A 25,619-nucleotide genomic window follows, 5' to 3' on the forward strand; every position below is an offset into this window, starting at 1 on the left:
AAGTGCCCTTCGGAGGGCGATATATCCCGTTTGGAATGCACTGTACATTTACCATCATCCCCTCTGGCTACCACCTGTGCACACTCCACAATCTCCACACATGTCTGCCATCAGCCTCATCAGTTCTTCTAAACAAGCCAGCACCAAACACACATGGTTGTCTGGTTTTGTTGTTGCTACATCGACCTACCTGGATACTCACCTTGTGGATCTACTCATCTCTGTAGGGATGGGGAAATGAAACCTCATGAAGCACTGGGGCTTCCCCCTGACTGTTCCGGGAAAAGATTCAAAGCTTTGAGAGTGTCGAGAACAGCGCCATCTGGTGCTTATTTAAAATATAGCATCCAGAAGCCTGTGGAAGAAGCTGTCAGATGAAGTAACCACCACACACTCAATAGTTTCAATGTTATGTGTACAAATAAAAGCCTTACACGTTTGTGTTTAATTTGTCCATTAAATAAATTAATTTACCCAATAAAGTGTGACAATAAAATATAATATGAGCTTATATGATTCAAAATTATCTAATGAACTCTCTCTACACACACACATAGTGAATAAGGACATTGTGTGATAGGATCATCTGTTATTAAATGTGCTTATGACACTTGGCAGTGATAGTGCTTGTGTAACTGTAGGAATGACAGGTGATAAAGTTTTAAATGATTTTTATAGAGAAATAAAAGCTGTTTCACAGTGTTGGGGCTGAGTTTATTTCTCCTCTTAGACAATACTTCCCTGGCATTAGAGAACACTCTTTCACATGGTACAGAGAAGGCCGGGGTACAAATAAACTGTAATGCTAATGTATATAGATGGGGTAGACATGTTTCTGCATTCTCCAGTATTCAAGTGGATCTTCAGCTTGTTGTATGTTTGTCTCTGTAAGTTATCTATCCACTTCTACAATCGCATCAGAAGTGGCATTTGAGCTTTGTTTGTTCTGGTCTACAGCACTGTCCAACAGAAGCCAAATGTTTCCACCTAAAAGGTGTGAGGAGAAAAATATTTGATTGGGAGTGATTGTACATGTTCATTGACTGAATATAAGACACATCAATGGTCAACAATTATAAAATAAAATAATAAAAAAAGTTATAAATAAATAAATACTTGAGCTTGGTGTGGGCTGTTGGGTTGATGGTGCTTCTGATAAATATTAATAAAAAAGACATTAAAACATTGATTATATTTGTTAATGAGTAGTCTATATAAATAAAAATAAATGCCTGATTTATTTACCCTGTAATGAATGGTGAATCATTTTTAGCAAAGGAATTACTTTGGAGCCAGACACTCGTTTTTCCTCGGACAGCTCTACTGTGGCCAAGTGGAATGGGGCAATAACACACAGAATTTGCTGTATGGCTTCATAGTCCTGTCCATGAAGTGGAGCTATGACAGTTTTAAGTGAGGCAAGGAATGCTCCTACAGTTTGCCTTCCCTCGTGCAGCCGATAAAGCATGTGAAAAGTGCTGTTCCAGCGTGCTTCCACTTCATTCACTTTAAGAACGGGCCTGTTCTGGGTCAACATTTCTTTGGCAGAGGTGCTGCTTCAAAAATAGGTGACCACTATTTTTGCTTTGTTCCAAACGTCACACAGAGCTGGTACCTGATCAAAACACTTTTTTAACGATGGTGTTAAGTGCATGTGCAATGCAAATTGAATGTCTCACTTGCAGAATTCTTGCACAAGCAATCATGTTTGCTGCTGCATCTGTGACAAGACACTTCACTTTGTCCTTGATTGTCCACTCCATCATGACGTTCTTTTTCACTAGGGCCATATTTTCCGCTGTGTGCCTGTTTGGGAACTTCTCAACATCCAACAACACTGTATTCAGCTTATCACTGTCATCAATGTAATGGCAGGTTATTGCAAGATATGCATCTGTGTTGATAGAAGTCAAAATATCCGATGTTACAGACACAGCAGTTGCTTTTTCCATCTCAGCCTTGGCCTTCCTCTTTGCTTCTTCATATTTTGAAGCCACCATTTTCTTTAGAATCAGAATCAGAATCAGAATGAGCTTTATTGCCAGGTATGTTTACACATACAAGGAATTTGTTTTCGTGACAGAAGCTTCCACAGAATGACAGTGACAGGACAAAAACACAGATAATAAAAGAGAAAAAAAAAAATAATAATAGAACAAGTAAATGTGGATAACAATATACAAATTGACAATTGTATGTACAGGTATATTACAATAGACAGTTTTGTATGTACAGGTATATTATGTGCAAGTTCGAAATGTACACTAAGTATGTGTGTTAGATAAATAAGTGTATAAGTGTATAAATATTGTTGTGTGTATAAGTGTATAAATAGTGTTGTGTGTTCAACAATTATTGTCAAGTGTTCATAAGATGGATTGCCTGAGGGAAGAAACTGTTCCTGTGCCTGGCCTTTCTGGTGCTCAGTGCTCTGTAGCGTTGACCAGATGGTAACAGTTCAAAGAGGGAGTGCTGTTCCTGTGTCTGGTCGTTCTGGTGCTCAGTGCTCTGTAGCGTCGACCAGATGGCAACAGTTCAAAGAGGGAGTGTGCTGGATGTGAGGGGTCCAGAGTGATTTTCTTAGCCCTTTTGCTCACTCTGGATAAGTACAGTTCTTGGAGAGTGGGGAGGGCTGTACCAATGATTCGCTCAGCAGTCCGGACTATCCGATGTAGTCTTCTGTGGTCAGATATGGTAGCTGAGCTGAACCAGACAGTTATAGAAGTGCAAAGGACGGATTCAATGATGGCGGAGTAGAACTGTTTCAGAAGCTCCTGTGCCAGGTTGAACTTCCTCAGTTGGCGAAGGAAATACAACCTCTGCTGTGCCTTTTTCACAAAGAGTCAATGTGAATGTCTCACTTCCAAGTCCTGAGAGATGGTGGTTCACAGGAATCTGAATGACTCCACTGTTGTTATAGTGCTGTCCATGATGGTGAGTGGGGGGAGTGCAGGGGGGTTCCTCCTGAAGTCCACAATAATCTCCACAGTTTTGAGCGTGTTACGTTCCAGGTTGTTAAGACTGCACCAGACAGCCAGCTCTTTAACCTCCTGTCTGTAAGCAGACTCGTCTCCATCCTTGATGAGGCCGATGACTGTAGTGTCATCTGCAAACTTCAGGAGCTCGACAGAGGGGTCTTTAGAGGTGCGGTCGTTGGTGTACAGGGAGAAGAGCAGTGGGGAGAGAACACAACACTGAAGAGCTCCAGTGCTGATAATATGGGTGCTGGATGAGAATTTTCCCAGCCTCACTAGCTGCTGCCTGTCTGTCAGGAAGCTGGTGATCCACTGACAGATGGAGGTGGGCACGGAGAGTTAATTTGGGCAGGAGGAGGTTTGGTATGATGGTGTTAAAAGCCGAGCTGAACTCCACAAACAGGATCCTCACATAAGTCCCTGGTCTGTCTAGATGTTGCAGAACATAATGCAGTCCCATATTGACTGCATCATCCACAGACCTGTTTGCTCTGTAGGCAAACTGAAGAGGATCCAGCAAGGGTCCCATAATGTCCTTCAGGTGGGCCAGCACCAGTTTGTCAAATGACTTCATGACCACAGACGGTAGAGCCACAGGCCTGCAGTCATTTAGTCCTGTAATTTTGGATTTCTCTAGGATGGGGATTATGGTGGAGCGTTTGAAGCATGAAGGGACTTCACACAGCTCCAGTGATCTGTTGAAGATCTGTGTGAAGATGGGGGCCAGCTGGTCAGCACAGGTTTTCAGACAGGCTGGTGTAACACAATCTGGGCCTGGTGCTTTTTTCCTCTTCTGCTTCCGGAAGACATCATCTTCGCTGATCTGAGGTGCAGGTGTGGAAGAGAGGGGGGTTGCAGGAGGTGTTAATGGTTGTGTGGAGAAGTGTTTAGAGCGGGTGTGGGGTGTTTTTTCAAACATACAGTAAAACTCATTCAGATCGTCTGCCAGTTGTTGGTTCTCCACAGTGCTGGGGGATGGTGTCTTGTAGTTGGTGATGTCTTTCAGACCTTTCCACACTGATGCTGAGTCACTGGAAGAGAACTGAATCCTTAGCTTTTCAGAATAATTCCTCTTTGCCACTCTGATCTCCTTTTCCAGTGTGTATTTAGCCTGTTTATACAAGACATTATCCCCCTTCCTGTGAGCATCTTCTTTGGCCTGACGGAGCTCTCTGAGTTTTGCAGTGAACCATGGTTTGTCATTGTTGTAAGTTAAATGAGTCCTGGTAGGAATGCACATGTCTTCACAGAAACTGATATAAGATGTTACAGTCTCTGTGAGCTCGTCCAGATCATTTTCAGCAGCTTCAAAAACACTCCAATCAGTGAGGTCGAAACAGACTTGTAAAACCCGCTCTGTTTCATTAGTCCATCTTTTTACAGTCCTTAATACAGGTTTAGCTGATTTCAGTTTCTGCCTGTAGGTCGGTATAAGATGAACTAAACAGTGATCAGAGAGCCCCAAAGCTGCCCGTTGGACAGAGTAATATGCATCCTTTATTGCTGTGTAACAGTGATCCAGTATATTACTGTCTCTGGTGGGACATGTAACATGCTGTCTGTATTTTGGCAGTTCACGGGACAGATTTGCTTTATTAAAGTCCCTGAGAATGATTAAAACAGAGTCTGTGTGTTGTTGTTCTGTCTCTGTGATTTGATCAGCGAGTTTTTGCAAAGCCAGGCTCATGTGCGCTTGCGGAGAAATGTAAACACTCACGAGAATGAACGAGCAAAACTCCCGCGGCGAGTAGAAAGGCTTGCAGTTAATGAAGAGCACTTCCAGATCGGGACAGCACATCTTCTTTAACACAGTTACATCTCTACACCACCTTTCATTGATGTAAAAGCATGCCCCGCCGCCACGCGATTTCCCAGTTGACTCTGCGTCGCGGACCGCTCTGAACAGCTGAAAGCCTGGCTGATGTAACGCGCTGTCCGGAATGGCATCATTCAGCCAGGTTTCCGTCCACGTCTCGCCCCTAGTCAGACACCGCTACGTCATGTAACAGCAACAAAAACATGAACAAACACTGAACGATTGTCTTTTTATTAACTAACATTAACACAGATTAATAAATATATTTTTCCATGTTTGTTTGTATACCGTGCGCAAAGTTTATGCTCATAGTCCAAGTCTTCTTCTCCGTTTTTAGTGTATCTCTGTGGCAGAATTATAGCGCCACATGCTGGTCTGGCATGTATACTACATCATCTTGTGTCCGTTTCGTGGGTTTGTGTGGACACAGATATTTCTTGAGACGAGGGAAATAAATCACCTTCTTTGGCAGTTTTCGTGTTGCACTCCTCTTTTGCCACCACCAATGCCACAACCATCACAACTACAAATGTTACCCCTTTTAAACCTAGACTTAAAAACAAGAGGTCGTAACAGTGTGGACAGCAAATCCATATATTTTCTGAAACGATGACGTCATCAGCCCACATCTCGCCCCTAGTCAGACACCGCTACGTCACGTAACAGCAACAAAAACATGAACAAACACTGAACGATTGTCTTTTTATTAACTAACATTAACACAGATTAATATATGTATTGTTCCATGTTCGTTTGTATACCGCGCGCAAAGTTTATGCGCATAGTCCAAGTCTTCTTCTCCGTTTTTATTGTATCTCTGTGGCAGAATTACAGCGCCACATACTGGTCTGGCATGTATACTACATCATTTTGTGTCGGTTTTGTGGTTTCGTGTGGACGCAGATATTTCTTGAGACGAGGGAAAAAAAAAGATCGGATAAGGAAAGCTCTGGCTTTGTGTGGACTTAGCCTTAATTTCACGTGCGCGCCGGCTCGGTTCCCCTGTCTGTGCGTCCTGAAGCGTTTGATCAGCGCCGCTGCTCCGCCAACTACAATGTCCAGCAAAACATCAGAATAGTCGAAAACCGGTGAAATATTGGGTGGTGTGTACTGCCGCATGCCCAGCAATTCGTCTCTGGTGAAACTGATTGCAGGGATATAACTAAAGACAGGACAAACTAACAAAAACATAAAAACAATTGCGGCGCACGCCACGGAGGCAGCCATCAGCCCCTGAAAAGCCTCATCCTCAACCACTCTAAATGGCTTTGAGTCTTTTATGACCATGTTGACCAATGCCTCATCAGCCATTTGCTTGCGAGATGCTATAATGAAAGAAGTTATACATAATATACATATATTAATTAAAATCATGATAATGCATTCAAAATTATGAATAAAAATCATGAAGCAACAGTCCTACTTTGTGTGCTTGTAGGATTGTTCTGGGGCTGTGCAGTCTCATGTAAAGCTCTGAAATGCCTTAGCATGGATGATGTGCTGTTTCCATACACAAGCTCCTTGTCACACACCAAGCATCTCACCTTCTGAATAAAGTTACATGAAATTAAGAAATGACATACAAGAATAAAATAAGTTAAAGCAAAGAAAAGGCAAAAACTGTGATATATATATATATACAGAGTGCCTTGCGAAAATATTCATACCCATTTTTTTCACATTTTGTTATGTTGCTGCCTTATTTTAAACTGCTTTCAATCTACACTCCATACACCATACTGACAAAGCAAAAACAGAATTGTCACAACTTTGTAAATTTTTAAAAAATGAAAAAAAAAAACTGAAATAAGTACATTGCATAAGTATTCATACTAAATATTTAAATAATAACTAAATATAACTAAATATTTAGCTGAAGAACCTTAACAGCCTCAAGTCTTTTTGGGTATGATGAGACGAGCTTTGCACATCAGCATTTGGCAATTATCTGCCATCCTTCTCCTCATCTCTTCACCTCTCAAGCTCTGTCAGGTTGGATGGGGGCAGATGCACATTTTAAAACTTCTTCCAATAAGGGTAACAGAGACTACATGCTTCTGTGACCCTTCAGTGAAGCAGAATGTTTTTTTCTGAACTCTTCCCCCGATGTGTGGCTTGACACAAACCTGTTTCTGAGCTCTACAGGCAGTTCTTTTGACCTCAGTGCTTGATTTTTGCTCTGATATGATCAGCTGTTAGACCTTTTATTAAGGCGTGTGTGCCTTTCCAAATCATGCTCATTCAATGGAATTTGCCAAAGGTTAACTTCACTTGAAGTGTAGTAACATCTACAAGCAATATGAATGCTCCTGAGCAAAATTTCAACTGTCCCAGATATGCAATGGAATCATGCAATGGAATCATTTTAGTTTTTTATTTTTAATAAATTTGCAAAGATGTTAAAAAACAGTTTTTTGCTTTACCATTATGGTGTATGGAGTGTAGATTGATGTGGAAAAAAAGTAATTTAAAGCAGTTTAACATAAGGCAGCAACAAAACAAAACGTGAAAAATATGAAGAGGTATGAATACGTTCACAAGGCACTGTATATTTACTGTTTAACCGTTAACCGAAAGTTAAAAAAAAAGACAGATTAATACTATTAGTTTAAACAGTTCAAAAGGTATTTTTAAAGCATTTTTGGTAACACTTTATTTTGAAAATCCACTTTAGACATTCTACTAATAGTAAGTAACTTTGCAACTACATGTCAACTAGCAGTCAGTAGAGTATTAGTAGACTGTCTGCTTAATATCTTCTAACACTTTATTTTGATGGATCCACAACATACAACATACTTATATGAGAATTTGCAAGTTTGCAAGTATATGTCAACTTATTCTACTAACCCTAAACCTAACCTAACAGTCTACTCTGAGAGTTAAGCCTGTGTTATACTTTCCGCATGAGCAATCCGGCAGTGCGGACGCGGACTACTTGTATTTATACTCCCGAATGCATACGATGATGGTCCGCTCCGCGGACGTGTTCCATACATGCGTAGTAGATCGGCTTGAACAATAAACAAACATGTGAACAAACAATTGCCCAGAGTTATTGCACATCTGGCTGTCTTTATATTGTTTTATCGACAGATTGTACAGGTTCGAGTAGCAACGGGCTTCTTCACACAGCCTGCGCATGTGCAGTAGCCTACTGTCACAAAAAATGGGAGGCACGCGGATGTCCGCGCAGAGCTTCCGCGCACACTCTCCGATAACGATTTTTGCATCACGCATACCATAGCGGACCCTAGCGGACTCGCGTACGCGGAAAGTATAACACAGGCTTAAGTAGACATGTAGTTGCAAATTAATGAGAATTAGTTGACGTAGTTGCAAAGTTACTTATAGTTAGTAGAATGTCTAAAGTGGACTATCAAAATAAAGTGTAACCGCATTTTTCCCCTAAGTATTTCAAGTAAGTTTGCTGCATGGTGAAGGAAAATTTTGCTATACATATTTGTTTACCCACGGGGAAAAATCAACCCAGGGCATCAGTTTAAAATTAGCCTGATTTCGTGGAAAAAATGCAGATTTGAGCTTGACGAGCTTGACTGACCAACACGAGCTTGACTGATCACTGGTCGAGAGTAGGATAGATGTCTGACAGACCATGCTGGAGGATTTGCTCACTGACAAATATCTGATCTTGTAAGATTAGATGTGCTCCTTTACACAGAGTGCGCGTGAACGTGAAATCGAAAGTGAAAGTGAGTAGCGAGCCCATTCAAAAGCGAGTTCAATACCCGCATATTGATAGCGCAAAAATTATAAACAATTATAAGAATGTTTGCGGGAGCGGCCACAAAAATCGCAGGAGCAGAACACACGTTGCGGGAGCGGCATTACGAAACAGTTCCGTGCAGAGCTCTACTCCAGACTATCTGCACATCACGTTGACATTTTAGGCTACTTTTTAATTTTTTTTAATAAAAACTAAACACATTGTGCACTGAGGTAGGCCTGCTATTTGTTTTTATGTCTGACGGAAAAAAAAGACTCTGCAGGTTCTTTAAGGTGCATAGAAGGATTTAGTGTGTTTTCGTTTTGTTGGTTGTCGGTCAGGAAAATTAACCGAAATGAACATCCCTAATATACAGTATATATAGAGGGGAAGACAGGGGAAGTCTTTCTTTTTTTGGCTGTTGCCATTGCTCTAAACACAAATCCTTCACCAAACACCAACACCAACCCTATCCTCACTCGCCTAATCCCACCCTAACCCCAAATACAAAAAGATTTTACAAAGACAAAAATACACAAACACACACACAAAAAAAGAATAAGTAGTGATAAATAAATTGTGGTTATTTAAATGTAATGTATTGATTAACTTTCAAAGTACAGCACTCTCCTCACAAACCCATTAACCAGACTGAGCCAACGAGGACTCGTTAAGTAAGATCTGGGGTTCGAACCTTCTGACAAGCAAAGCGAAACGCGCACATGATTGGACAGAAAGTGAGGCTTCATTTGTCATTGATCACGTGACTCTGGGAAACCAATACATGCAGAAATTGTGTCACATGCGCAATACGTACATCGAAGCTTCAGTGTCATACGTAACATCACTACATTTTGGGACTGCTCTTTCCTTCTCCTTCCATCGCTGGCCATCCGCTTGGATTATTCTCTCTGAAAACCTGCAATAGATAGAAATAACTGTTATCGTTTGAGCCAAGAGCTACAACCTGAACTCTGTTTGTGATATTCTTAGTTGTCTTCTGGTGATCCTGTTTGAATAAACCAAGTATACTTACATCCCTGTTCTCCATCTGTGAATCCATGACAGAAGACCAGACCAAAAACAAAACATGAACTGGGCTGAAAACATCCTCTCTCTCCAGCAAGGCGGTCGACCACCTCTCCGGAAAGATGGTCGAGCTCTGGAGTGATATGTAGAGGAGTTTTTGGAGTTCTCCCATCGGGTGAGTTGGAGTTATAGAACACTCTATGATTGTTTTCAGATGGGATTGGATGAGGATGCGATTCCTTTTCAGTCTCCTGCAGGTTATCTATCCTTCACAGAGTCTATTAACTCCTTCTAAGCCTGTAACTAAACCCTCCACACACCATATAACTGGGGCCATCTCATTCTGTCTACCCGTCTTTCCGGCATGAATGAAGATATCTAACAGTGCTGATCTGATGGCTAAAATGGCGGACCCAGCCTTTACCTCAGTCCGGGTAGCAGTGAAGACAAATTTCACTACCCGGTCCCCAGCTTCAGAGTCCGTCCAAGAATCCGCTCCAGTTTTCATCACATAATCCGCTCCTGAGACAATGCCCCCTATAACCTCTGCCAAAAGGAAGAGTCAGAGAAAGAGTAAGCATCCAGTGTCGGCTCCAGCCCCTGAGTCTGCTCCAGTGTCAAGTGATGGCTCAAGCCCCTGACCAGAGTTGAGTAATGGCTCCTGATCCCGAATTCAGCCCAGAGAGGGTTTCAGTATCACTACAGAGCCCAAAAAAAAAAAAAAAACAGTCCTTAAATTCAGCCCAAAAATGACCTCACAGCCCAAGTTCTGTCCAAAGATGAATCTAGCCCCAGAGTTCAGCCTTGATGGAGCCCCAGCTACAGATCATTGCCTGGTTAGGACTCCCTTTCCAGACTTAAGTCCCGAGCCTGATCCAGCATCAGACCACAGCCCAGAGTCTGTAATTCAAGACCCAGAACACAGTCCTGTTTTTATTATAGCTACTGATAACAGCCCAATGTCAGTTTCAAGCCCTGATCTCAGTTTAGTGCTGGCTTCAGCCCCTGAACAAAGCCCAGTGTTTGATCCAGCCCCTGACAGTAGTCTAGTGATGGCTCCAGCCCCTGACAGTAGTCTTGTGATGGCTCCGGCTCCTGAGCACAGTACAGAGACGGCTCCAGTCCCAGAGTTTAGTCATGAGTTCACTCCAGCTCCAGTATGCGGTAATGGGTCTGCTATATTCTCCAAATTCTATGTCGAGCCCATTCTGGCCCCAGAATCAGACACCAAAGTCACTCGTCCCTGTAAGGAAATTCTCCAAATGCTTTCAGTCCTTTAGTCCTCTGCCAAGATGGCCGCCAGGCCTGAGCCTCGTCACGTCATGGCCGCCACTCCAGAGTCTTTGTCTGTCACGGCTGTCACACCAGATCCTTCAGCCAAGATGGAACTGGGGCCAAGACAGACTATACTGATGTCCAGTGTGGCGGACCCATCGCTGATGTTGATGCGAGCAGCAGGCATCTCGGTGACCTCAGTGCTCTTAAGCCCAGCCAACTTAGATGTTCTGCCACTCTCCGCTGCCCTTCCGGTAATGGCGGTTGCCATTTTGTGTGTCTGGGCTACACACTGTTCTTCTGCCCATGTGTCTGTTCCAGAGTCTGTTCCAGTCCATGGGTCCACTCCAGTGCCCATTCCAGTCTATGGATCCGCTGCAGAGCTCGCTCAAACCTTAGAGTTCAGTCCTGTGCTGGTGTCAGCCTGTGAGTTCTCTGTTTGCCCAGTTGCAATCATGGATACTAATAGTATCCCCTGTCTTCAAAGTTCCCATGTGATGGCTATGGAAGCCCATTTGATCTCCACTTCCCTGAGTTCCTATGTGATGGCTATGGAAGCAGATCTGATCCCTTGTTCTCAGAGTTCCCTCGTCATGGCCAGGAGGGCCATTCCCTATTTCAATGACTCCTTTTCTCTCGTCACGGCCAGGAGTGCTGTTCCCTGTTCCAATGACTCCAGTTCCCTCGTCAAGTCCAGAAGTGCCGTTCCCTGTTTCAATGACTCCAGTTACCTTGTCACGGCCAGGAGTGCCGTTCCCTGTTCCAATGACTCCAGTTCACTCGTCACGGCCAGGAGTGCCGTTCCCTATTCCAGTGACTCAATTGAGTCCAGTTCCAGTGTTACGGCCGAGGAGGCCATTTCCAAGTCCAGGGAGTCCAGCTCCTGTGTCATGGCTGAGGAGGCCATGTTGAGATCCGGGCTTTCAGCTCCGCCCTGGTCTCTTGCTCTGACGGATGCGCCCTGGCCTTCTGCTCCACTTTGGGGATCTTCGGACTCATCTATTCTACTGTGGTAGTCTCCACCATAGAGGACTTTGGTGTTGTCTGCACTGCTGTGGTGGTCGTCTGTTCCACCATGGAGGACTTCGGTGTCATCTGGACAGCTGTGGTGGTCGTCTGCTCCACCGTGGAGTACTTCGGTGACGTCTGCATGGCTGTGGTGGTTGTCTGCGCCGCCGTGGGTGTCTTCGGTCCCGACTGTACGGCTGTGGTGGTCATCTGCTCCGCCATGGGGAACTCATGCATATTCAAAATATGCATTGTATCTTATTACAAATTTCGCGGAGATCATTTTGCAGTTGTTTTCATTGTCCAAAGGAATGCAGAAGTCATGTTTTTGACATTCAAGAGTGGACTACTTGCACTGAGTCTCGTGACACACTTTCGTTTTGAAATAATACAGCTCAGGTATTTCTGGTTTTATGTATATTTTCAACGTGCCATAATCATCTATTTGACTTAAATGCCTATGTAAGGATTAAAGAAACTCAGATACTTTGATCTTCTGAGACAGACAATACACACTCAGTGCATTAACATACAGACATCTGTTTCCACATCTCACTGAGAGAAAATGCGGGAAAATGTCTCTCACATATGCATTGGTTCCTCCTCATCCCCTTCCTTCCCCTCACCCATCCTTCCCTTCACCCAGCTCACTCAGAATGGTCAATGGTAGAATATAATGTTCTACATGAATGCAAGTAGTATTTACAGTCATGTTTGGTGTCATTTGAATTGTCTCAGGGTGAGTGGTACAATGGTCTTAATCTTACAAAAGTAGACTAAAAGATAATACAGATCCTAAGAGTTAAGAGATATTTTGCTTACTGTAATGGGAGTGCCCTCTCCCAGGGTCTTCCATGTAAATTACCTTCTGTTCCCATTGAGGTGCAAACCACCCAGGTCTGGGACCTGGGTTAATGTGGTAAACATCCGTGATTGTTTCAACACAGGATGTCAGTGCTCTAAACTAGTAATCACGATGCTGCAGTGTGTGTGAGATCTGATGAATAAGATCAGAATGAACCTTTATTTATCTGTATTAAATATGTTAGTCACTATTCTGTCATTTTTCATTCATAATCATTTCACTGTATGCAATGCCAAAATATGAATATTCAAAGTAGTGTCACTGTCAACGCGTTATTGTTTAAAATTACTTAAATGTTTAACATCGTTAAATTTCTTTAAGGCAGTAACCACACATTAATTCAACCATTTTAAACTTTGGAATAGGAGCACCAACGCACAAAAGCAATAATGCTCCTACGAAAAATAGCCGTGGTTTTTCTACAAATAAAACCATAATAAACCACAAATTAACCTAGGTTTTGCTACACTAAGTTTAACCATGGTATTTAAATTTGGTAATACAAACGGTAAACTGCAAAAAAAAAAAACATGGTTACTACACTTTTACTCTAGTAAAACCATGGTTATTTTCCATAAAGGTCTTTATCAGTCAAATTCATTTAAAACTGTAAATTCAACAGGTATGAAATATGATCAGTAAGAAAAAAATGTGAAGACAAGCACTGGACTGTGGCAGGTTAGTGGGGAAATATATTTATTTATTATTCAGAATGCATATTTGGAAGATAAATGTATTCATAGGAACATTTCAGCAGGTTGAAGATAATTCATGTTAATGCAGAGAATATGACTCATTGTTTTTGTTTTTTTTGTTGGTTTGTTTGTTTTTTATTGCCATTCCTAAAGTGTAGTAATAATCTGCTTTCTCATGAGAAACGGTCTGAATGTTGAAAGGAAACTCCCGAGCTCTACTGAGTACAACGTGGAAGTAGTTGTGCAAGTAGTCCATAGCTTGTGAAGCCTTCCAAAGAGTCTCCAGTATTACTGCCCCCCGGAGGACGATGTTGCAGTTGTTTTGACTGAGTTTGAAATTCAAACCTTTAATAAATAATTTAAAATACATACAGTTTTCCATCTCAACATCAAAAGGTGTGTCTTGTTACTTGGGCCCAAAATAACATTTACATGCAGGTTTTACTCTCATTTGTAATTCAGGATACATGCTAATGAAATTAAAATCTGTTAATGAATTAATTTAAATGCATGCAGTTTTCTTTCTCAATTTCAAGGGGGGTGTATTGTTACTGGTTCATAGTAGAACATTTTGATGTTGGTGTTAGCCACAGATCTATAATAGAACACATACTATTTCAATCATCTAACACCATCTTTTAACACTGATGACAATAACGTGTTTAGGTGCCACATAAACCATAAATAAAGGGCTATATAAATGCCTCATTCATTCATACAATTTCTACCGAGGGGGGCCCCAAGTGACCGCTTGCTTAGGGCCCCAAAAACTCTAAACACTCCCCTGACTGACGAAAACTGAGGGACTCATGGCAACTATTACAAAAGATTCAAACATTCACTGATGCTGCAGAAGGAAACACAATGGATAATTACGATGCATGAAAACTTTTTGAATTTGAAGATTAGGGAGTTTACCCTAGTACTAATTGTACTAATTTTTTCTTCTGGAAAACATTCAGGGAAAATACACAAAACCATGCTGTTAACGAAATCATTGTTAAAACATTTGCATTTAGCCTACTGTACAACAATATTACAACACAGAACAGTTACATAAACAGTGAGTAACTGCAAAAAGCAAATTAGTGTATATGTGCATACGTTTCAAAGCAAAAGTCTTTTATATTTCAGAATGAACATTTGTAATACATATTATGCTGAGGTGTTGTCTCATCTGTCCATCAGTCTGATGTTTGCTACTGCAATGAATATAAAGGTAACTTTGTAAGGAGTGGAAATTTATGACTATAAACAAATAACCATTTTCTTTGCACATTTGTGTTGTAAGAATGTTCATGGAGAGTACATATATAAAGCGAGTGACTTTTTAGGGAATAGAAGGGATAGCAATATGGCAGCACAGTGGCTTTGCTTTTATTGACATCATGAGCAATCCAGTTCTCTATATTCTGATTCTGAGAACTGGTTACTGTCCATATATAAAGGCTGCACACTCTCAGAAAAAAAGGGTACAAAAGCTGTCACTGGGGTGGTACCTTCTCAAAAGGCACACCTTTGTACCTAAATAGTCCATATTGGTACCTTAAAGGTACAAATTAGTACCTAAAGTGTACATATTAGTACCTAAAAGGTACAAAACTATTCTTTTGAACCTTAACCTTATCCTTGAATACAATTTATTATTCAAATATTCAGAGTTTTGAAATTAACAAAAACATCGGATCATCAAACTAGTTTGATTCTATTCCATTCCTAAACTCTCAGAAGTAAAGGTACAAAAGCTCTCACTGGGGCGGTACCTTTTCAAAAGGTACACTTTTGTACCTCTAAGGTTCTAATATATACACTTTAAGTACTAATATGTACCTTTAAGGTACCAACATAGACAAAAATATGTGCAATTGGTACAAATACAATAGGTACAAATATGTACCTTTTGAAAAGGTACCGCCCCAGTGACAGCTATAGTACCTTTATTTCTGAAAGTGTACTTGACCTGACTCCTGCCCTGCCCTATGAGGTCATTGGTTACACTCCAAATCATTCATACATATTAATTAAGTCTATAAAAGTGCATATACTGTATCAGGTCATTTGCAGTTGGCAGTCACAGTGGAGCTCAATCTCTGGGATGCTTCTCTTTATTTGCACTCTCCTGCTTTTCCATAAACCAAAGGCAGAAGACACTCTTTGCCAAACAATGGGAGACCCTAAGCATGCACTGCTTTCCAAGGATGGAGACATAAATATTGGAGGACTTTTTTCAATCCGCAGTATAGAACTATTACCTTCATTTGAGTTTATACAAAAACCTCAGCTTCTATCATGCTCCAGGTTTGTTACATTGTAAATTTTTTAAAAACATTATATCAGATAAAGTATTCAATATCAACAGATTTTTTAATGAAAATATATTGCACAATATAAAATCATATATGCTGACTTTATAACCACAAACAACCATAACATCTGGAATATTGTGACAGTGTGAATCTGAGAGATTTCCGGATGGCTCAAATCATGATATTTGCCATTGAGGAGATTAACAGAAGTGAACAGTTGCTTCCAAATGTTTCTATTGGTTACAAAATCTATGATAGCTGTGGTTCAAGACTGTCTTCTATGAGTGCAACTTTGGCATTGATGAATGGTCAGGAGTTTGCAGCAGGGGACACATGCAATAGACAGTCTCCTATACATGCTATCATAGGAGAAACAGAGTCTTCTGCTACAGTGATTCTCTCCAGAACTACAGGACCTTTTAAGATTCCAGTGGTAATGGGCAAACATACTAATGCATGACATAATAACAATATTGATGATGGTTTCACTGCTTCACTGTTTCCTGTGTTTTTTGTTTGTTTGTTTGTTTTTTTAATTTATTTATTTATTTATTTCAGATTAGTCACTCAGCTACATGTGAGTGTCTTAGCAACAGGAAAGATTACCCCTCATTCTTCAGGACTATTGCTAGTGATTACCACCAGAGCAGAGCACTTGCATACATAGTGAAATACTTTGGCTGGTCTTGGGTGGGAGCTGTGAACAGTGACAATGACTATGGAAACAATGGAATGGCCATATTTCTGAAAACAGCCCAGGAAGAGGGGATTTGTGTGGAGTACTCTGTGAAATTCTATCGAACAGAACCTGAACAACTCCAGAAAGTTGTAGACACTATGAAAAGAAGCACCACAAAAGTGGTTATTGCGTTTCTTTCCCGTGTTGAGATGGTCAATCTTCTTGAGCAACTAAGAATTCAGAACATTACAGGCCTGCAAGTAATTGGTGTGGAAGCATGGACAACTGCAAAGAGTTTGATCACTCCAAACAGTTTTCATGTTCTGGGAGGGTCACTAGGGTTTGCAGTGAGAAAAATCAATACTGATGGATTTTCAGATTATGTTATAAAAGCATTTTGGGACTCAGCTTTTCCATGCTCACAGGCTGAGGGGAATTCTTCTCAAGTGAAATTAAATTGCAGGAGATATCAGGATCTACTTGTCCTGAAAAATAACAATGAAGATATACCTGAGCAAAGATATGCAAGCAATGTCTACAAAGCAGTTTATGCTGTGGCTCATTCATTACATAGTCTGCTCAAGTGCAAAAAACCAGAAGGTTGTAAGAAAGGCCTGGCAATACAACCACAGCAGGTAAAAAAAAAAAAAAAAGACGATTTATAACATAAAAACAGTTTTTCATGCAACGGTCAATTTGAAAAATGTTAGCTTTTAAACGTTTTTTTCATACAAGTGCAAAGAAAACATTCAAAATATACTTTCTTTAATTGCACTTTATCTATTTGCATATGTAGTTTTAAATTACAACACATATATTTAAAGGCTGTTTTCTCACAATTAGATTTTACCTCCTTTTGAGAGTCAAAAATCTCCAATTCAGTAGTACTTACAAACATCAAACTTTACAGGGGTTTGTTCATATATCATTTGCCTGCTTTTATACAACATTTTCTACACAGAGAAATCCAAAAAATTGCAAATTAGCTAATTTTTAATTAGATAATGCATCATTTGCACATTTTAAAATAACATTAAAAAAAAAGCTTGTAATTCTTAATCTAATCAATCAACTGAGGATCATGTTGTAAATGATCATATATTTTTGCTAGGTGGTTGAGGCACTAAAAAAAGTAAATTTCACTGTAAAGTTTGGAGATCATGTGTGGTTTGACAGCACTGGTGCCACAGTAGCCCAATATGAAGTTGTGAACTGGCAGCAGAACTCAGATGGATCAATCCAGTTTAAATCAACTGAGGATCATGTTGTAAATGATCATATATTTTTGCTAGGTGGTTGAGGCACTAAAAAAAGTAAATTTCACTGTAAAGTTTGGAGATCATGTGTGGTTTGACAGCACTGGTGCCACAGTAGCCCAATATGAAGTTGTGAACTGGCAGCAGAATTCAGATGGATCAATCCAGTTTAAACCAGTGGGATACTATGATGCCTCACTGCCTCCTGACCAGCGCTTTGTGGTTAACACTGAAAACATAATCTGGGCTGGAGGACAGCTGGAGGTAAATAGTAAAATGTTGGTTTGAAAGAAGCAAATGTGTCATGATACACTTGAAAATCAAGTACTGCATCATTTACTGGTAGAAAGGGACAATCATACTTTCTAATATGCAAAATGTCCACAATGACTTCATGGCATTAACTAGCATTGAAATTGTATGTATAATGTATTTCTCAATGCAGAAGCCGAGATCTGTGTGCAGTGAAAGCTGTCCTCCAGGCACTAGGAAGGCTGCACAGAAAGGAAGACCTGTCTGCTGTTATGACTGTATTCTATGTGCAGAAGGGGAAATCAGTAATGAGACAGGTAACCTACAGCCCATCTCACAGTTTCTAAGAAAATTGGTTAGTTGCTCTTTTTGTGTTCTTCTTCTACTCTTCAGGATGCAGTTTTTTATCAAAGGACTTAATAAATAAAATAACTAACTAATAAATAAATAAATATAATAACTAGAACTATATAACTATAGTAAACACACCTTTCTTTCCAGATTCAAATAACTGCAAGCAGTGTCCAGGGGAATACTGGTCTAATGCTGAGAAAAATAAATGTGTATTAAAGGCTGTAGAGTTTCTCTCATTCACAGAAGTTATGAGTATAGTGTTAGTCTTTTTCTCACTGTTTGGTGTAGGATTAACTGTGCTGGTGACCATACTGTTTTACAGTAAGAAGGACACCCCCATAGTAAAAGCCAACAACTCAGAGCTGAGCTTCCTGCTGCTCTACTCATTGACTCTGTGTTTCCTCTGTTCACTTACTTTCATTGGTCGGCCCACTGAGTGGTCCTGTATGTTGCGTCACACAGCATTTGGGATCACTTTTGTCCTCTGTATCTCCTGTGTTCTGGGGAAAACAATAGTGGTGTTAATGGCCTTCAAGGCTACATTTCCAGGAAGTAATGTAATGAAATGGTTTGGGCCTGTACAACAACGACTCAGTGTTCTAGCCTTTACACTTATACAAGTTCTTATCTGTGTGATTTGGCTAACAATAGCTCCTCCATTTCCTCATAAAAATCTGGAATATTATAAGGAAAAAATCATTCTTGAGTGCAGTTTGGGTTCTACTACAGGTTTTTCTGCTGTTCTAGGTTATATTGGACTACTGGCAGTCTTGTGTTTCATTTTGGCTTTTCTAGCTCGCAAGCTGCCTGATAATTTCAATGAAGCCAAATTCATCACATTCAGTATGCTCATATTCTGTGCTGTATGGATCACATTTATCCCTTCATATGTCAGTTCTCCTGGAAAATTTACTGTAGCTGTGGAGATATTTGCCATTTTAGCATCAAGCTTTGGTTTACTATTCTGTATATTTGCACCAAAATGTTATATAATTCTGTTCAAGCCTGAACAAAATACAAAGCAACATATGATGGGCAAGATTCCACAGTCTTAATAAAAAAATAAATAATTAAAATTAAAACTGATATTTACTTGGACCGCTATTTCTGGTCATATATGAATTACAAATCTTAATTTCTGAATCTAATCACTATGGGAATTGCATTGAAGCATGTGAAACATTACATGAAACATAATCAATGAATGAATGTTTATAAAAATATATGTCATGATACGCTGTAAATAAATGCATTAAGATGAAGATGAAGGTTTTGTAAGTCTTTAATCCAACACACGAGTAATCTAACACATGGGTAATCCAAACACAGGGTAGAATTGACAAGACCGGACAAAGGAAACACAAACAGAGTTCATGCTGGTGTGACAATGCATTTTTATATAACACTGCTGAGAAGACCCTGGAAAAATTGATAAATGGTATGGTCCATTCAAAAAAGAAGGGCTTGATTTGAACATTAATAATGTTAAATGGGATTCTTGCCCCAGCTAAAAGATCAGCAAAATACACAAATGTAAGATCTACAAATAATTTATTAAAGTGGAATGAAATAATGAGATTAAGAAGCAGTGGCTTCAGGGTAGCCCAAGGCCAAAATAACAAACAAAACACACTTGCAACAGACTTGCAAACAAAAACAACAAAGATGCCAAGGATCGTAACAATTTACTTATTTATTAATTTTGTTATCATTAATCCTTGATCTGATTACTATAATAAAGTATATAAGACAATCATGTCAACTGCATCTGGGCCAAATTTTACCTTTCAATGATGTTGGTAAACATTGCATCATGATTGCGATATTAGGCCTGTTTGAGATGAGCAAAATATGTGCAGAACCGATCACCGGTGATCTCTGCAAGATGCATGCCAGTTAGAAATTTGTCCGACTGACGTCAGACTTGCTCTGATGTCATGCTGATGTATGTGATTATGTGTTTAAATTATGTGTGAATATTCCTAAACACTACAACAGTGCAATCTCTGTGTGGGTTGTGATTGTTGTCATATTCTCAAACATATATAAAATATAGTTTATAGTTTAATAGTTTAGTTCAGAAATTTATTAATCCCTATGGGGCAATTAATTCAGATTTTCATGGTGCTTAACACTTAAAGGTTCAGTAGGAGATCTTGGAAAATGCTAACTTTAGCCTGATAGCACTGAAAGCGAACATCCCACCCTCTCTGCAATCACCGTCCAAAGCCACGCCCCCTGAACGCATTTACGCTCACAGACCAGAATACCAGAGACAACATTACAATAGGCTACATCAGCGGTTCCCAATTCCAGTCCTCGCGCCCTCCTGCTCTGCACATTTCATATGCATCTCTTATCACATGCGACATTTGTTCTATTCGACCGTGAGTGCCCTGGGATGTGTACATCACCGGATATTCCGCCATGATTCCAGTTTGAAGCGAGCGTATATGTTCCATACAAAGGGCATTAAAGTGTGCGAGACGTGAATTTAAATAGTATTTATTTACTATGCAAATACATATAATGTCAGTCCTGATATGATAACATATCAGGACCGCTTCCCACGTATCGACGAGGACACGAAAGGTTCAGTAGACTTTTTGCTTCTACCACATTTTGCTATAAGTTTGATTGCATCATATAATAATTGCTGTTAATAGTGTTCATCGTCTGTTTGATTACGTCTTTAATTGATTTCTGCCATATGTACATTGACTGACAGTCACCACTGATAAGCTACCACTAAATATTGTAGAAACTTAATTTGCTGTAAAGTTGCTTTGCAATGATTTGTATCGTGAAAAGCGCTGTACAAATAAACTTGAATTGGGTGCGCAGAGGTATGCAGCACTGCAAATCCACAGGCAGGTAGGAAAGCCAATTAAAACGCTCGGACCGAGCGTTCTGATTGGACGAACATTTCTTGGTCCTACACCTTCCACAGAATATATAAATACAGATAAATACATTTAGACCACTTAACTTAATGATTGCTATCGGGATGTGAAGAGACTTTCAACCAGCATAACAAAAAAAATTTCTAAAGACAATCACCTATGGCACTTTTAATACTTTAGAAATTAATACTTAATCAACACAATTGACACCGACTGGAGTAATTGCTGCTGAAAATTCAGCTTTGTCATCATAGGAATACATGTATATATTCATATTCATGGAACATATTCATGGAAAGTGCAGAAAGTGATACCTGCCAGTCAATAGAACTTAAATAGACATAATCTATCTCTAAAATTTTCTGAAGACAATCACCTATTGCACCTTTAATACACATAAATATACATATACATATGAATGAATGATGAATGAATGATGCATTTATATAGCGCTTTATTGTGTATTGTTGTACACCCAAAGCGCTTTACAATCATGTGGGGGGGTCTCTCCTCAACCACCACCAGTGTGCAGCATCCACTTGGATGATGCGACGGCAGCCACAGGACAACGGCGCCAGTGTGCTCACCACACACCAGCTACAGGTGGAGAGGAGAGAGAGTCATAGAGCCAATCAAGTGGAAAGGGATTTTTTTTTTTTTATTATACACAAGATAAACACAAATCAATTATATTTGTTACATAAACAAATTGCATCAGGCACAAAAGTAAATTTATAATTATTTGTGGAACACCTGATTGTCCTTAAATGCTGTCCAAGGGGCATCCACTCAAAATAAGAATACAAGGTGTGTGTCCTCTTTCCTATTATTTTACACACCATCCTCATCACTTGCTGTTCGTAATAAGATGCAAGACTACGTAAAGGAAGACCCGTAATTTTTGAGCACAGGTTTGAAATGCAAGTGCTTTCCTGCTAAAATTAACAACCATCTCCGTAGTCTTTGAAGCATTCAAATTTAGTTTCTTACTGTTACACCAAGAAATACAATTGTGAACAAAAAACGAAAATTTAAGCTGAATTCTTGTTCGTTTTTTTTTGGGGGGGGGGGGAAATAACTTTTTTCGCCTTTTTCTCCTTTCAATAATAACCCCCCCCCCAAAAAAAAATACAAAAATGAGTTAACAAATGATAAACAGATTCAGCATGAAGCTTTTATTATTGTCACCGTTGTTAAGATTCATAAGCTGAATCTTAATGTCTGTGTGGTAAAAAATAAAATAAAAAAAATAGTAGTTGACAAACTTTTTAATGCGCAATGTTAGATTCTTCAGATTATCACAACATTGCTGGATCACATGCTGTAGAATCACTGGGCTACTATAATCAATAATGCAAAATTAATAACCCATATAACCAAAAATAAGACTCTATATGATATCAGTGAACAAAGCCACTACATGATGATTATATCATCACATATTATATATATGATTATATAAATAATACATAATCGATATAACCTTTGCTCTCTGATATATACTATTTATTTATTTAGCTAGCTAGCTATAATGAATGTGTTTTATAAACATAGTTACAGCAACCAGAGAAAAAAATAATGTCAGAAAGCGTCTTTGGTTATGTACGTAACCTCGATTCCCTGAAAGGAGGGAATGAGACATTGCATAGCTCACACTTTGGGATTATCCCCCTCCTCCTAAAATTCTGAAGCCTGATTGCATTGCGCAGGTAAACCTTACCGGCCAATGACCCTCGAGTGCTAGAGCTAGGGGTGGAGCCATCCACTATATAGGTCTTTGCCCAGCATCATTAACACAGAATCTTTCGACTTTTTTAACGGGAATAAGACTCTGAGGATTACAACACAGCAGCGTGCGTAATGTCTCGTTCCCTCCTTTCAGGGAACCAAGGTTACGTACGTAACCGGAGACATTCCCTATCAAGTTCAGTCTCTCGACATAGGTGCAGGCAACAACCAATACAAGAGCTGTAGACACCCCAGATAGCAAAATTCCTGAGGCCCAGATCAGGCCCACACCTGACACTTTCATCTGGCCCACATACCGCATGGAATGATGGCAAGTGGGCGGTCCGCTCCTGTTTGCCAGATTTGGGCCACAAGCAAGCCATAGGAAGGCCCAGTGTCAGCCATGAATAAACCAAATAAAGCAGAACTGGCCCAAATCTGGGCCACATTGATTTTAATTCTGGCCCATATCCAACACCTTACTCTGGCCAACATACTGTGAAGAATGATGGCATTTGGGCGGTCCGCTTCTGTTTGCCAGATTTGGGCCACAAGCAAGCCAAAAGAAGGCCCAATGTCAGCCATGAATAAACCAAATAAAGCAGAACTGGCCCGAATCTGGGCCACATTGATTTTAATTCTGGCCCAGATCCGGCCTAGATCCAACACCTTGTTCTGGCCCACATACTATGTGGAATGATGGCATTTGTGTGGTCCACTCCTGTTTGCCAAATTTGGGCCACAAGCAAGCCATAGGAAGGCAGCATGTCAGCCATGAATAAACCAAATAAAGTAGAACTGGCCCAAATCTAGGCCACATTTATTTTAATTCTGGCCCAGATCCTGCCCAGATCCTACTCCTTGCTCCGGCCCACATACTGCGTGCAATAATGGCATTTGGGCAGTCCAGTTCTGTTTGCCAGATTTGGGCATCAAATAAGCCTTAGCATTGCTGCATGTAAGCCAACCAAATAAACCAAAACTGGCCCTAATGTGGGCCACAGTTGATTTTTATTCTAACCCACATTCATCTTCCCCACATTCCTCACATGGCCCACATGCTGCCTGGAATGGTGGCATTTTGGCAGTGGTCCACAAGCAGGCCACTACACAGCCACATTTGAGGGGTATCAGACAAATTAAAGATTCGATCAAGGACATGGTTGAAACTCGAGGAGCTGAATTCCACAGAAAGGCCGAAGACACAGGATGTTCATAAATCAGATCCTAGCGCCAGCCAGTCTGAAGCTTAGTATGTGTGTGTTTGAATCTTCTTGCTTGAAACGTTTCTTCCAATCAAATCTTTGTCAAATGTATCATATTCTTTTTATAGAAATCATGTCCAAAATTATACTCTGCAAGAGCGGGAAAACTCAGACCATGTGACTGATGAGATGACATGTTGATTTATGTATTGGGAGGAGAAATATACAACACCCAGAGCAAAGACAATATATAATTGGTCAAGGCACCATTTGGGATGTGTCCAAAAGCTCAGTTTAAATACTCAGGACACCATCAAATCATTGCATTTAGCGTCTAGCTTCTTAGCTTTAGCTTCTAGCCACTGCTTCAAGTCATCACTTTTAGCCATGCAGCTTTTTAGTCATAGCTTTGAGCTATGCTTTTTAGTCATGCTTTTTTAGCTTTTTGAGCGTGCTCTGGCTTACACGCCAGCTCCTCCAAAACCATGAGGAGAAACGCCACCTAGTCTCGTCAAACTTTACATCTATTTCTTTACTTTAGTTTATTTTATTTTCCGTTGAGAGTTTCGTGTGTTCCGAGTTAAGTTTTGCCCAACGCCGTGTCTCCGAAAGAGTGCCGTCTAAACTTCAACTGCAGACCACAGCTCCGCGTCGCCAGCCAACGCCCAATCACTGGCTTCCCAAGACTGAACCTCCAGCCAATCAGAAAAGCGGGAAACCCCTTTCGGCAACCAGACAAGGAAGGGAACCCCACACACAGGAACGCAAGTACCTCCAGATTCTAGCTGAACTGGTGCATTTAATATAAATTCATATTCATGTTTAGTATGTGTGTGTTTGAATCTTCTTGCTTGAAACGTTTCTTCCAATCAATTCTTTGTCAAATGTATCATATTCTTGTTATAGAAATCATGTCCAAAATTATACTCTGCAAGAGCGGGAAAACTCGGACCATGTGACTGATGAGATGACATGTTGATTTATGTATTGGGAGGAGAAATATACAACACCCCGAGCAAAGACAATATCTAATTGGTCAAGGCACCATTTGGGATGTGTCCAAAAGCCCAGTTTAAATACTCAGGACACCATCAAATCATTGCTTTTAGCGTCTAGCTTCTTAGCTTTAGCTTCTAGCCACTGCTTCAAGTCATCACTTTTAGCCATGCACCTTTTTAGTCATAGCTTTGAGCTATGCCTTTTAGTCATCGCGCCTTTTAGCTCTTTAGCTTTTTGGTCATGGCTTTAGCCACTGCTTTTTAGCTTCTAGCCTTTTTGCCACCGCGCTTTAAGCTTAGCTTTTTAGCGCTCTTTGAGCGTGCTCTGGCTTACACGCCAGATGCTCCTCCAAAACCATGAGGAGAAACGCCACCTAGTCTCTTCAAACTTTACTTCTATTCCTCTACTTTAATTTATTTTCTTTTCCGTTGAGAGTTTCGTGTTCTGAGTTAAGTTTTGCCGCAACTCCGTCTCCGAGTTCACCTTGAGTCTGTGACCGACCGCTTCAAAACTTCAACCAGCCCACAACTCCGCATCTTCAGCCAAC

General features: G+C 40.4%; 1 pseudogene; it reads left to right on the forward strand.

Moving 5' to 3' along the window:
• The first annotated feature begins 15,874 nt into the window (after nucleotides 1–15,874).
• Nucleotides 15,875–19,292, forward strand: LOC107751721 (extracellular calcium-sensing receptor-like; annotated as a pseudogene).
• Nucleotides 19,293–25,619: the final 6,327 nt, after the last annotated feature.

Source organism: Sinocyclocheilus rhinocerous, unplaced genomic scaffold (genome assembly GCF_001515625.1).
Source record: "Sinocyclocheilus rhinocerous isolate Xijiao unplaced genomic scaffold, SAMN03320098_v1.1 scaffold1282, whole genome shotgun sequence".
NCBI lineage: Eukaryota > Metazoa > Chordata > Actinopteri > Cypriniformes > Cyprinidae > Sinocyclocheilus > Sinocyclocheilus rhinocerous.